This window comes from Candoia aspera, chromosome 2, assembly GCF_035149785.1.
Source record: "Candoia aspera isolate rCanAsp1 chromosome 2, rCanAsp1.hap2, whole genome shotgun sequence".
In the NCBI taxonomy this organism is placed as follows: domain Eukaryota; kingdom Metazoa; phylum Chordata; class Lepidosauria; order Squamata; family Boidae; genus Candoia; species Candoia aspera.
The window spans coordinates 65,995,869-66,011,026 of record NC_086154.1 but is presented as its reverse complement, the minus strand read 5'-3'; the positions used below and the strand labels follow the sequence as shown (position 1 = coordinate 66,011,026).

The following is a 15,158-nucleotide window of genomic DNA, read 5'->3' as shown; positions in this document are numbered from 1 at the left end:
CTTGTGGAACAGCCTACAATACCTTTCCAGTGTTTGCGATAACAGCAGAGGCTCACAAAGTTTGGGAGAATCAAAAAGGAGACTGCCCTTTTCAAGAGGTGGTTCTCATGGAAGTGGCATCTTGAAACAAAACACCCTGTAGAGGTGCATCTCCCCCCCCCCCCCCAGCATGCTCCCTCATTTAAAATATACCTCCCACAATCGCCCTACCCCAGTTCCCGCAGGCTATACTGACCAGACTTCATGGGAATTCAAGTCAAAGACATCTGGACAGCAGCAGCGGGAGAAAAGCTGTAGCAGCAACGGTTTTTGAGAGATTCATGACAGACAGGAAACCACCAGCGGGCCACAAATGCTCAAAGAGGAAACACCCCTGTGTAAAGAGCGGAAAATGCCTAAAAGCTACCTCCAACCAAGACCCCCAAGAACTACCATTCTAGTTCCCGTTGCCTCCACTAGTCCTTTCCGTTCACGATTCACCTTCAGAAATCTGTTCTCAGAACACAAACCGGCGATCCTCATCAACCATTTTTCAGTCTCGAAATCTGTCATTTCCTGCCAATCCCAATCGGAATAAATCCGCATTTTGATTGCCACACAGCTGGTCCGCGCTTGCTGCAAACCGCCGGACCTAATTTGGATCAGGCAACGACAGTTCATCTTCACGCAGGGGCTGACCGCAGTTTCTTTCCCCATCGCACCTCCGCTCTAAGAGCAGAAAGTAGTTTTCTGGAGATTTCTCTTGGCCTTTTTGCTCCCAAAGCCCTGGAGACGGGACCCAAGGCACCAAAAATCGATCGATCGCGCCAAGGTTAAGGATCTGTAACTTTAAGAACCGCGAGATCACAGGCCACGTGCTCCGCGCGAAACAAAAGCAATAACAAAGAGCGGAGGCTGCCTCGTCCTCCGGCCTGCCCTAGCCAAAACGGAAACGCGAGCCAGAGAAAGCAGATGAGGGCGGCCCGCACCCAGCCCTCGTTAGCGGAGCCTGACATCCCTTCGTGCGGGGCTCGAGGCACAAGTCTTCTTCGCGCTCCAAGACAAAGGCGTCAACAGCAGCAGAACGGAGCAGCACGTGTCAGTGAAGCAGGAAGCTGCCCCCGTCCCTTCCCTGACCGCGCGCTCAGCAAACCTACTGTCCCCCAACTCCGCCGTTTTTTCCTTTCTCATTCCCTTTCAGGGGCTACAGCCACCCCATCCTTGGCTAGAAAGAAGAGGGAGGAGACGAGGGTTCTACCAGTGGGTTTCTAGGGAAGAAAAACCAAGAAGCGGCCTTTCGCATTTTGCAACAGAAAGGAGAAGACATGATCAACTGCACACCCTCATGCTGCAGGTGCAGCCGAGAGTCGCGGAGGAGGAAATACCCCGGACTGTATTTTTATTGTTGGGAAGCCGCAGTTTGCAGCGCCGGCTCATTTGACCCTCCCCCGGCAGCATCACCCCTAACCATCGTTAGCAAAACTGAACTCCACCCAAATTGGATTTTTAAAACATGGTTTCAAAGGGCCTTATCCATCCGGACGTTCGTAGCTTCACAGTCTAAGCTGCGCGCCCCTCCCTCCCGTGCATCTCCAGCTCGCAGCTGAATGCATACAGTAACACCCCCTTCCCCCCAATCTACCTACCTGTCTGCTCCGCTTCTCTGGGTGCAATTGCACCCTACATAAGCATTCCTTTTTTCCTTGTTCCTGGGCGCCGGCTCTGGGCCCTGTGCCCGCGCCCCCCACGGCTGTTTCCGGTTGCTTCTTTGTTTTCCTCAATGCTTGCAGAAAGCTCCAACCTTCTCTGGGTTGCCAACAGAGCTGGGCAAGGTAAAGGAGATGCCTACGACCCCAGGTCTCTGGCCCTTTAAGAACCGCCCGCGCCGCCGGGGTGTAATAAACGGCGCATTTTATTCACAACATTCGGACCTGAGAGCGCGCGCGCCCGAGCGTGGCTAGGGCAAGCAGGGGAGGAGGGTGGAGGCGCGGCCCCGAGCGCTAACACGTGACCGGGTCCGGCGCTACAATTAGCCAGAGCCCACAGCCCTCCTGCGCAGTCGTGTTTGGGCGCATCTGAACAAGCCGCACGCGGCAGCAGCGAAGCCAAAGCCTATAGAGGGGGTGTTAGCAACGCGACGTCATGGTAACTATAACCGAGGTGCGGTCAGCAGGATGATCCTCGGAGAATCTGTAACACGGGGATACAATGTACCTACGCAAGAGGAACCCAGCAAGTAAATGTACTGTGTAACCTTATTAAAGGGGAGGGCGGGAAAACGACCTAGAAAGGTTCATCTATCTCAGGCATGAACTTTTTTTTTCCTCCCTGGGCGAAAAAGTTGTTTGTCCCCCTCTGCTGTTCTAGCATGCTACAACGTGAAATCGTACTGCATGATGAATAACTGTATATAAGTGCAGCTGATTGGTGCGGTGCAGCTCGCTGAGGTAAATTACGTCGTTCATACATTTCTCACTTTCTTCCTCGCCTTGGACACGATCGAAACCTAAGACTATCATTCCGTCTTGCTTTAGCCTGAGAAGATACACATTGTAAATGGCCAAATACAGGAAGACGTTTAAAGAAATGTCAATAAAGCTTATTTTTTTAGAAAGTCTAATCTCGTGGAGAAGATGCCTTCATTCACAGCTCTTCTCTCCAGGACAGTGCCTTTCTGAAACTTCACTAACTAAAATAAAGTACGTTTTCTAACTTACGTTATTTCAAACAATAATAGACATCCATCAGGGCAAACCAGACATGGCAGTAAATGCGGGCAGACCTGGTGGTTATTCTTCAAATAATATTCATGGGAAAAGAGGGGACTCCGACTAAGGACCATTGCACATGGGGGCTGTAAGTTGCAGTCTCACAGAAAGGCATGCCTCTGTGCAGCTGCTGTTTATTTAAAGCAATTTTTACCATCTCTTCAACCAAAAAACCTCTTGGAGAAGCTTGCAAATACCTGTACTACAAAAGCCCACTCTTTAGAAGCATGGCACACACTGAAAGAGGAGGAAAAAAGCCAGTCGAGACCCCTTTTTGTTAGTCCTCTTGTCCAAATAATTGGGGCAACTTCAGCTGCCACTTAATAAACAGCAGATCTGCTAGATACTGAGCTGCTGCTACCTAATGAAACCTCAAACAGCAGAGCATTTGGACATTGCTAAAGCCAGTTTGCACTTTTTGAGAAAATTTTTATTTATTTATTTATTTATAAATTTATTCACTGCCCATCTCTCCCCAACAGGGGGACTCTGGGCAGCTTACAATAAAAATTCCAGGTATTAATACTGTATGTCTTTTCACTTTAAAGATAAGAACAGCCCAAGAATTATGGTGTGTAGTATAATTTTCCCTTATTTATTTCTGTATAATTAAATAAGGAAATTATTTCTTTATTTAATATATATATATAAAATAAACATATAAATGTATAAAATAAATATATAATTAAATATATAAATTTATAAAATTTATAATTAAATAAGCCTTTAAGAGGACTCTGTGTTCTCCAGAATTTTCAAATTAACATATAATCTACTGCAACAGAGCTAGGCCTATTCATCTGTGTATCTGGACTACTCCCTTTTATTATGTGTTCTCCCAAATTTGTAAGAAAAGAGGAAGAAAAAGATTGACCAGAGCCATCCCTACTATTATCCAGGGTAAATCAGCCTACAGCTCTGAGAACTACCTCTTCCTTACCAAACAGATGGGGGAGCAAAAGCTGCCTATTACTTTATTATATAATTATTATATATTATATATTCTCTCCAGCAAGAGAAATACCATTTTGATTTTCTGTCTCATGTATCAAAAGGGGTTTGGTTGCCTCCAGCTGTGGCACTTAGCAACAGTCATAAATAGTGCTTCCACTCTAGCAACTTTCCAGACACACACACACACACACACACACACAGAGAAACAGACTATGTAGAGGACAAAAATAACAAGTTAGACTTATCTTTGATGATCCTCTCTTTGGCCCAAGGGCCAGGAACTACATCACCGTCTCTTGCAAGTTTAGAGTAAGTCTGGGCTTGCTGAACTAGCACCAAAGGATGCCAGCAGCCTTGGATTGCCCCTCTGGAAGAAGAGGTGAAGCTGATGTCTCTGTCACAAGAATCAAGCACGTCATAAAAACGTTCGTTGTAAGTGCAACTACGGGAAAACTATTCTTCACAGCTAAGGAAGCAAAAAGGCAAACCCTGGCCAAATTCTGTTGGCTGTACTATTTCATATTACAGATACAGATCTGCTTTATAGAAATGTCAAAAACTTCGCAAGAACTGGAAACTCCAACTGCACAAGGTCATACAAAGTACTGTAGCACCACTGAGCTTTGCTGAAGACCTTCCCCATTGATATGGGGCGATTAGGGGTAGAGGGAACAGCCAGTCCATACTTCACAACATCCTCTGTTAGTTGAATGATTTTCTATGTCTGAATAAGAATGATGTTTTTGTGACATCTAGTTTTTAATAGAGCATTCATCTGTAGTACTGATCAGATATATTTGCCACCTCCCTAAATGCTGTCTACACAAGGATTTAAATGGAACTTCTAGTAACATCTCCACTATATGACTTCCTTAAGGACACCTGATAATTTACCATCCAAAACCATTTTTCAGATGAGCAAGGACTCCTTACCATGTATTTCATGTCAAGAACTAACCAGAATTGTTATACGCCTTGCATAAAAACATTTATCACGCTGTCCACTGGTCTAAATGCAACAACATATACACATGAGAACAACTGAGCACCTTCAGATTCACTGCATTAGTGAAATCTCTTATTTCAAAGGAATATATAGTTGCAAATGCAAGAGATTTTTTTAATGGTGATTCCACCATGCTACAGTCAACCCTTTCTACCTGATTTGGAGAAGAGGAAATGAGAAGAAGTCCTAGGATTGTATGTGATGTTGATTAATCTGAGAGCTTTGAAAAGAGGACACAGTTGTTACTTCTGAAAATTTACTTGGGCTCTGGGAAGTAGCTTTGCTTTTTAAGTAACACCACCATGTTTATTAAAGCCCTAAGGCCAGATACAATAAATTATATAACAGCAACAAACTTACATTTATATATAAGGGTTAGGGTTTATTTATTTTGTAAATGAAACAAAAAATAGTATAATACAATCTAAAATTAAAAATGAGAATACTAAAATAAATTGAAATACTGTATTAAGAAATTCTAAATCTAAGTGATGGTGCAGCGTATTGTGCAGATGGTAGCACAGAACTGGGCAACCTGGGAGGGTATTTTCGGGTCCTTGTCCAAAAGTAGCAGCATTACATAGAAATCACACTCCCTGCCTGGTAATTTCTTCAATAACGGATATAAAAGGAAGTGTCTAGAGTCCTTATATAGGGAACAGTATAACAACATATGGCTTAGGGTTTCTATTGAGCCATCACCACATGGACATAACTGAAGGTGCGTAGGAATACCCTTAAAACATCCAAAAAGGACTTCTGAGGGCAGTGCGTCCAGCCTGGCTAAAGTGAAAGCTTTACGAAATTTCAAAATTGTGACGGATGATAAATAAGCTGGAATGAACCCTTCTGGAAGAAAATGACAGATATTGGGGTATAGCACCTTACTTAAATTTGTTTGGAGATCTATATCCCAGATTGTGTCAGGGTGGTTCTAGCATTATCAAATCCTAATGAGCACAGACTTTCCATAGAGAAGCCTAGCAATTTAATTTTGTCTAAGGCTTTTTTGAGCCACAATGACTTAACATGATCTCTAAATACTAATGGGGCTAAACCTATAGGCAACAGAATTAACTTTAGCCAGAAGGTAAGAAGGAACCATGCTCTGGCATCCAATGAAACTATACCTTTGCTTTGTTTTAACAAGGCACTTTGCAGGTAGAGATGAAGTGATTCTCCTCTTTGAAGTGAAGAGGTAATAGTTTCTTCAGTGAGACCTTTACTAGCCTTGACTAGTGGCTCCAGGAGCTGGAGAAGGTATGTATATATCTGGAATTGCTGCAAGTAGTAACTGGAGCAAGGCAGTGGATGTGCACAGCCCTATAATATTTTTTTTAGACAGATAGAACTTTTCTCAGTGACTTAAATTGTGTTCTGTTATTTTAAATAATTCTTGTAGCACTGTGCTCAGTTATCCCATCCTACGATAGAAACCTGTCTCCAAAACAATGTGCAATCACACTGAGATACTATTAAAAAAGTTAAATTTCTGGTAATACTAACCAGTGGCCTCTGAAGCTCTTACTTTTAATAGATGGCTGCTCTCTTTTTTTTTTAAGTGTTTTAATTCATTTGTGTTGCAAGGTTCTAGTTTTTTTATATCCAGAACCATGATTGCTTCTGAGAGGAGCCTCACTGTAAATTTTCAATTTTTGAATACCCATCTAATGAAAACGAGGAGATCAAAGCAAAAAGATATCCCTCCATGTAAAGGGTCTCAATTAAGGCTCTGCTTTTATAAAGTATTATGGCAGCACTTTGGATTAACAAAGGCAGGCAATGCTCTTTTTCCTTCAGGAGAAAAACTTTTGAAATGCAATGGTAGATGGACCCACCACCTGAGGGAGAACTCTGGATTATATTCTGCAGACTTGATTTTATTTCTGGAGGGTGTCTGTAATTTTTAAATGATTGGTTGCAATCCAGAGAGAACTTTCATTCTAAATATTGCTGTTAAGATTAAATAATTTATTCATTTTGGATACGGATGCTGTCATTTTCATAGGATTTTAGTGAATACTTTTTTCTGTGCCTGCCAAATCGTTTGTTTATTTTAAAGCTTACATGTCTTGTGGATTATCTTCTCTACCTGAACACCGCTTTGTCATCTCCCTATAGAATCATCATTCCTCTTCATTCAAGAGGATTCATTCAATGTTTTTATTACAATTTTAACTTGTTGATTTGTGAGCTGCTCAAAGAATCTGTGACAAAGCTCTAGGCTTTTTGCATGGCACAACAGAGCCACCTAAAGCATCTGGTAAATTGACTCCTTGCTGAGGGGCCTGATTAGATGTTTTCCCAGAAGCAAAACGTCTTCCACATAATATTTTACATACAATGAATGAAAACTTTATCATTCAGTCAAAGTCCTTAGGGAAGTTGGATTCAGCAGCTAAATAGTTTTTCGATTTGCTGGCTACAGCTAGGACATCAAAGATGTAGCATTTGCTTGATGGGGTAAAGTGACAGTTTACATTCCAAAGAGGTTGGCATTTGCCTTCTGTATTCTATAAAATTTAAGGTAATACTGGGAGGGAGGGAGGGAGGGAGGGAGGGAGGGGGGTGGCTGCCTACCAGTATCCACACAGGAGGGCCAAGTGATCACTCTTCAATCATCCTCTGCAATGAACCCTGAATATGTGTTAAAACCTAAGTTTCTGGAATTACCAGACAATTTGGACTGGGTAAATGCAATGATTAGTTGGTACAGTTTTGCAGGAAGAACTGTTTATTTCTTTCCAGCAAATTTTCACAAATTCCACAGGCAAACATCACTGGGCAGATGAAATCTAACTACATGATAGGAATTAGAAAAAGGAGGAATGAAGTTCAGTCAGGTATGACACTTTCAGGTTGCAATTATGGAACAGATAAATGTTTTAGTATCACAAATGGTTAATCTTACAAAATTAAAGGAAGTTGGTGTGTTAGAAAGATTTGACAATGAAGTTTTATCATGCAGACAGAATTTAAGATCACTGTAAAGAACAGTTTCAGTAAATTTAACATAGGTGAAAGAGAACCTGAGAAGATGTTATGAAAACTGAAGCAAAAAAATAATCCAAAAACATCAAAAATGACAAATTCTAAGTGGCTTTCAGAAGAAGCCATCATGATAGGCAGGAAAAGTAACAGGATAAAAAATCATGGACAAGGACATATGACAGCCAAACTATTAACCAAGAAATATTCCATTCAAGAATGTAATCACACAGAGGAAAAAGAGGAAAGATGCCTTTAAAAGATCAGGTAAGTCACAGGAAAATTTACAGTTAAAATAGGAATATACAAGTGCAAGGATGGAAGAGATCTCCTAGAGGCAAATGAGGTTAAAGGAAGATGAAAGACACTACTTAATCCCTTTACAAATGTGATTTGTAGGACAAAAACGTTTATAGCAAGAATGTGTGTCAGACTCCACAATCAAAGGATTGCTGAACTGTCTGATTGTGTTCATCTGCCATGATTGAATCAATGCGTGTCAAGCAGGAAGATGGGAGGAGGGAATTGCAAGGAGTGTGAATTACTACTGTTTGGGCTAGCAAGGGAAAAGTCAAGGTCATACTAGCAGAGACATCTGCGGCTGGTATGGTTGGCCATTAGAAGGAGGGTGAGAAAGATACATGGGGGGGCTGGGTACTGGAATGTTTTTATGAGCTACCTTTGGTGCGCTTTTTCCAATTGCAGCTTTCTTCTGTTCACTTGTTCTCAATAAATCTGAATTCTGCATATCCCAATTGTGCATGAGTCAGGTTATTATTGGGACAAATGGTGTCAGTTCTTACAAAAAGCTGCGGTTGTACCAAATTTTTAACTTTACTAGGAGAAGTTGCATTCTCTGAGGCAAGTTACTTCCTGAGCTCTCCAAGTCATACTCTGACAGAATGGAGGGTGCTGCTCAACCCAATCCAGAAGTGGCAGTGGACAATGGAGAGGTTCCAGGCCCCTCCATGTAATTTGCAGTGATCACAAGAAGGGGTGAAGGTCCAAGGGGGAAAGGCAAAGGAAGAAAGGTGAAAGCCAAAAAGCAGCAAGTGAGTCGACCCCCTTCCCCAGAATCAGATGACCTTTTAGAGAAAGAGCTAACTCGGAAACCGAAACCTGCCTGGATGTTTGGTGTTGGAGACGGAACGGAGAGAACTCTGGTGAGATGGCGCACCTTTCAGCAGGAAGCCAAAAGCCGGGAGCTGATACATGACCTGACTAGAACGGGAGATGCAGGTGGTGGCAGATACAGTGCCAAGTCTTAAAGAAGCAGTGGATGGATTGATTAGTCACCTAGTTTGAAAAGATCAAGTACCTATGTCCGAGAGTGCTCAATCAGTGTCGGAGGAAGACGCTGGGGCCTCAAGACCAGACCAGAACGATTGAGGATGACGATGTGGGTGCAGCAAAACACCAACCCACTGAGACGGGTTCGCATCCAGCCTGCCCCAAGACAACCCAAAGCAAGTGGGAGCCCGCATGGGTTCTATGACCTGAAGGTGAAATTTGGAGGGGACCCAAATGAACCGGCCTGTTTCCTAACATATAAGTGGCTTTATGGAAGAGTTCAGAGATTCCTTTCCTAATGATGAAGCCAAGGTGAGATATGTGTCAACTCACCTGGTAGCAGAAGCCTCCAAGTGGATGGTGGGGCTGCATGAAGCTAGGGCTCCAGAGCTCTGAGATTTTGATGACTTCTTGATGGCATTGAGAAAGAGTTTTAAAGATCCATTGGCCAAGATGAAAGCCAAGACTAGTCTCCAATATATCAGGCAAGGGAACCAGTCAGTGTCCGAGTATGCCATGGAGTTTAAAAGCCTAGCGGGAAGTTTGATCGACTGGCCTGAGTCACTCAAGGTGGAGTTTTTCCAGATGGGATTACAACCCGATATTTTAGACCAATGCTTGGCAAGGGGTGACCCAGAAACCCTGAAGGAGTGGGTCTGCCTAGCAGGCATGGTGAAAAACGCCAAGATTCGTCTGAAAAAATAGTGTCAATTGCAACAGGTTGTCAAGAAGCCAACCCAGCACAGGAGCACTGGAACGAAATCCACTTTGCAGAAGTCTTGGGAAGAGAAGAAAGATCGTCGCATGAGAGAGGGATTATGCTTCAAATTTGGCAAGGATGGCCATCGGGCAATCGATTGTCCACGTAGTACAATGGCTCCATCCCCCAAGTCGAAGTCCAAATCTAGCAAGTCCCCATCTACAAAAGCAAGATAACTGTGGGCAGCGGGCGTGCATAGCTGGAAGAGGAGCAATAACACCTCAGAGGGGGACTCCTCAGATGAATCCCAATTGTTGGTGGGAAACAGGCAGAACCTGCCTTGAAGGATGCCAACAGGCAGGCTGAACAGCAAGGGTGCAAGGATCCAACTGTGAGTGGAGATGGCCCCATGATGATGGTGGGGGTGCAGTTGCAGACTTTGGGACAAGGGAAAAGAGCAGATCTGGCTGCTCTATTAGACTCTGGGTGTGCTAAATGTTTAATTCACCTAGCTATAGTGAATGGACTGGGGCGGAAAGTAAAAGACTAAAGGAACCCATTGTTTTCACCCAGCTAGATAGGTCAGAAGCCACAGGTGGCCCAGCAGTGTTTTGCACTGAGGCAGTAAATATGCAGGTGGGCAACCACAAAGAGACTTTGAAATTCATAATGGCCTCCACAGCCAACCATTCATTAATTTTGGGACTGCCTTGGTTATGAGCTAACAATCCCCAAATCGAATGGGTAACCAGGCAGATACAATTTAAAGATGGGCTGTATTTAGGAACTAAGAAAGTCAGGGCAACCCCAGAAGTTAAAGCTTTGGCGGCTGTGACTACAGAAGATGGGGTGGATGGAGCCTCTGAGGAGGATTTGATTCCAGAGCCATGCTGAGACCTGAGGGAGGTGTTTGGGGAAGTGGAATGTGATCAATTACCACCCCACTGTAAAACAGACTGTGTTATTGAAATCAAACCAGGGGCGAAGCTTCCTAAACCAAAACTGTATTCTATGTCATTGAAGGAACAGGAAGTGCTAAGGGAGTTTATAGACAAGAACTTGGCACGGGGTTTTATTTGACCCAACTCCCCAATGGCTGCTTTGCTACTGTTTAGAACAAAAAAGGATGGCTCACTGAGGTTGTGCACTGACTATCAGGGTTTTGAATACTATCTGCACAGTTAACCAGTATCCCCTTCCTTTGATGAAAGACATATTGGCTCACCTGTCAAAAGGGAAAATTTTTACAAAGCTGGACTTGAGAGCAGCTTACTTTCGCATTCACGAGGGGGATGAGTGAAAAACTGCTTTCAGTTGCCCTCTTGGGAGTTATGAGTACCTGGTTTTACCTTTTGGGTTGAAAGGCGGTCCTGGAGTGTTTATCCAGTCGATTAATGAAGTTTTACATGAACATCTGTACAAAGGAGTCGTCTATCTTGATATTTTAATCTACTCAGAAAATGAGAAAGAGCATGTGCACTTGGTGCAGAAAGTGTTAACCAAACTCTGAGCAGCCAAACTGTATGCTAAATTGTCTAAGTGTGAGTTTCACAAAGAGCAATTGGACTTAGGCTACAGAGTGTCAAGTAGTGGCATTGAAATGGATCCAGGAAAAGCGCAAGGTGTGGTGGTGTGGGAGCCTCCTAGGACTAGAAGGCAGTTACAAAGTTTTCTGGGGTTTGCAAATTTCTATAGGTAGTTCATCCCAAATTTTGCTCAACTTGCCCTTCCTCTAACAGACTTGTTAAAACCAAAAGGGAAGGGGGAGTTGAAGAAAGCCAGAGCCCCGGGGCAGTGTTAAATTGGACTGCAGATTGCCAGATGGCTTTTGATAACTTAAAGCGGCTTTTCATGGCAGAGCCTATTTTAAAACATCCTGGCCCTGCCGAGCCCCTCATTATCCAAGCAGATGCCTCGGATGTGGCAACTGGGACCGTACTGTTGTGAAAAAGTCAAAATGGCAAACTGCATCCATATACCTGTCACGCAAGTTTACTGAGATCGATCGAAGATGGAATGTGTGGGAAAAGGAGACATTTGCAGTGAGTTGGGCATTGCTAACGTGGAGACATTTGCTGGAAGGGGGTCAAAAACCTTTCGAGGTCTGGACTGATCATAAAAACTTGGGAGGCTCTGAAAACCCTGAGGAAATTGAATGCTAAGCAGGTTTGCTGGGCTCAATTCTTCAGCCATTTCAGTTTCACTTTGAAGTACCCGCCTGGGGGAAAGAATTTTCCAGCTGATGCTTTCTCATTTACCACAACACAATAGCCAAAAAGAGGAGATAGTGGATACAGTAATTCCCAAACAACAATTAGGGTTGGTGGTGGTAACATGCAGCCAGAAAAATTTGGAAAAGGCAGAAGCCCCAGACGATCTGAAGCAAGCACTGAGGCAGGAATTGCAGACTGACTGTTGGCTACAAAAGAACAAAGATTCTTTAACTGAGAATGATGGACTATGGTTGCTAAAGGGGAAACTTTATATCCCAGAGGCTTTACACAAAGAAATCTTGGAACGGGGCCATGATGCAAAATCGGCTGGCCATTTTGGTTTTGTAAAGACTTTGCATTTGTTACGCAGGCAGTTTTGGTAGCCGAGCTTAGACAGGATGTGAAGGCCTATGTGGCTAGTTGTCCTGTTTGTGCCATGGCAAAGAACCCCCCCCCCCCAAGGTTTGCTTCAACTGGTAGCTAACCTCAGCCAGCCTTGGAAGCAGATTGCTATGGACTTCATAGTAGAGTTGCCTGAAAGTAAAAAGAAAACTGTTATTTGGGTTCTCACTGACTTATTCTCCAAGCAAGCCCATTTTATCCCGTGTGCCACAATTCCAACCGCTAGCCAGCTAGCAAAGCTGTTTATTCAACACATCTATCAATTACATGGGTCCCTGATAGGGTGATCAGTGATTACAGCGTCCATTTCACTTCTAAGTTCTGGAATTTGTTTTTAAAGTTAATTGGAGAATCTCAGGCTCTGAGTTCAAGTCACCACGCCCAAATGGACAGAGTGACAGAATGATTGAATGCCACCCTAGAACAATTCCTAAGATGTTATATTAATTACCAAGAGGAAGACCGGGTAGACCTGTTGCCGTTTGCCGAAATAGCATACAACAATTCTGTTTATCAGAGCATGGGATTTCCCCCTTTCCACATAGTAAGTGGTCAGGAGTTTGTGCCGATTCTGGAACTGGGACAAGGGGCTTCTGACAATCACTCTGTAGACGAGTGGATTAAACAGATCAGTGCTACCTGGCCAGTAATTCAGACAGTTTTAATCGAAGCCAGAGAAAGTTACAAAAAACATGCCAACTGTAAAAAAGCCCCTGAATGGGAGTTCAAAGTGGGAGAAAAAGTGTATTTGTCTACCAAGTTCCTTAAATCGTTGCAGCCATCAAAGAAACTAGGACCAAAGTTTGTGGGACCTTTTGTCATTGAGAAAATAATAAACCCTGTAACCATACAGTTAAAACTACCAAAGAACATGAAACAAATCCATCCTGTATTCCATTGCAGCCTGTTAAAACCGATGCGAGAATTGTCTCACTGGCATCCAGAGCAGCCTCCTCCTGTGCCCACAACGATCAAAAGAGAACAACACTTTGAAGTTAAAAGAAATTTTGGATGCTCGGAGATATAAGGGAGAACTCCAATACCTAATCCACTGGAAACATTTCCCTGATCATTAATGGGTGGCTAGCAGACATGTTCGTGCTCCAGACCTGTTAAAGAAATTTTATACCAAGTATCCTGATAAACCCAGAGACTAGCTTTTCCCCATTCTTCAGTTGCTTTATTTCTTTCCTACCTGAGTTGTTAAGTCAATGCTTTGCTTAACAATGTTTTCATGTATACTGAGTTTCTTTTTCAGGAGGGGCAGTCTGTCAGACTCCACAGTCAAAGGATTGCTGAATTGTCTGATTGTGTTCGTCTGCCATGATTGAATCAACACATGTCAAGCAGGAAGATGGGAGGAGGGAATTGCAAGGAGTGTGAATTACTACTGTTTGGGTTAGCAAGGGAAAAGTCAAGGTCATACTAGCAGAGACATCTGCGGCTGGTATGGATGGCCATTAGAAGGAGGGTGAGAAAGATACATGGGGGGTGTGCTGGGTACTGGAATGTTTTTATGAGCTACCTTTGGTGCGTTTTTTCCAATTGCAGCTTTCTTCTGTACACTTGTTCTTAATAAATCTGAATTCTGCATATCCCAATTGTGCATGAGTTAGGTTATTATTGGGACTAATGGTGTCAGTTCTTACAATACGTTCAGGAGCTGACTCCATTAGAAAGTGAGGTATGAGAGTCACTAGATGAATAGAAAAGGACCACGTGCAGATAAAGTAGTCACTGAACTGCTTAAAGCTGCAGAAGAAGTGCTAACTGTGCAGTATACAAACACTTATGGACCAGGACTGTGCATTCCTAGATACTGGAAAACATTGGTAAATACGCTCAATGGAAGCATACAGATTACAGTATTAAGATACCTCCTACTTGGCAAGGGACAGAGTTTCTAGTTTTTGCACTGTTCTCAGAGTTTTTAGTGGAGAACTTTATCACTCTTTTAAGATTATATTTAGCATAGTGTAATGGATATGAATGTTAATCTGGAAATTCAGGCAGTGGCAATTTCAATAGTAATACATTCTGATGCATATTAACTTAGAAGTAAGACTCATGGAATGCAACAGAGCTTCCTCCCATAAATAGCATCAGATTGCACAGACGTTATCTCACAGTCCAAAATCTGGTGCCTTTCAACCTAAATGGTTGTATTTGCAAAGAGCACACTGAGCAACTGGATGAAGTTGTTAGAAAGATAATTAAAGTAACAACAGCATTGACACTGTGCACTGAGAATAGTTATACAGTATTATGGTTTGGCTTAGTATATAATCCAGACCCAGACTTGACTCCAGATTGTATTAAGAGGCTCTACCTTAACAATGGCTTGTTGCAGACTAACTTGTTTCAGTTCACAGTCTGGTGTATCATCCATTCCCAAACAAGTTAATTTCTCCTGTTCACTCCTAGGATAGAGACAGAATATCCTTTAGCATCTCCTACCTTGTACATATTGGCTACCATTAGTCTTTTTGGTTATTTCTAAAAAGAGGAAATGGTGCCCAACCACTCCCCACAAAGATACCAAGCATACTATCAAAAAAAAAAAAAAAAGGAATGATAGATGTTCATGGGGTAAATTCCTTATCCATGTTGTATGAATGCTGTCAAGATATATGACATAACCTGAAGCTCTAGAATAAGGTAGGGCAGGCAACCTGTGGCCCAGCACCAAAAATTCATCACCACTTGTCATGGTGAGTAGGCATTATCAAAGTTCCATAAAGGGCCATGTGTGATCCACCCCTTCTGCAGGGAGATAAGACTGCAATTCTGTTGCAGCAAAAATGTTTGTGTCACTTTTAAAACAAACAGCATACTAAACCATTGTTCCTTCTCATCAT

General features: G+C 42.9%; 1 protein-coding gene across 2 annotated transcripts in view; it reads right to left on the bottom strand.

The window, feature by feature from the left end:
- RNF44 (ring finger protein 44) overlaps positions 1-15,158 on the bottom strand; it is a 61,516-nt gene that overhangs the window by 33,437 nt on the left and 12,921 nt on the right. Inside the window, exon 1 of one of the 2 annotated variants that reach the window (XM_063292108.1) lies at positions 1,626-1,920. The exons of the other annotated variant lie outside the window; for it this stretch is intronic. The gene's annotated coding sequence lies outside the window, so the exon portion shown is untranslated. Of the gene's footprint in view, positions 1-1,625; positions 1,921-15,158 lie in introns of those variants that run through there. 2 annotated transcript variants of the gene reach the window in all.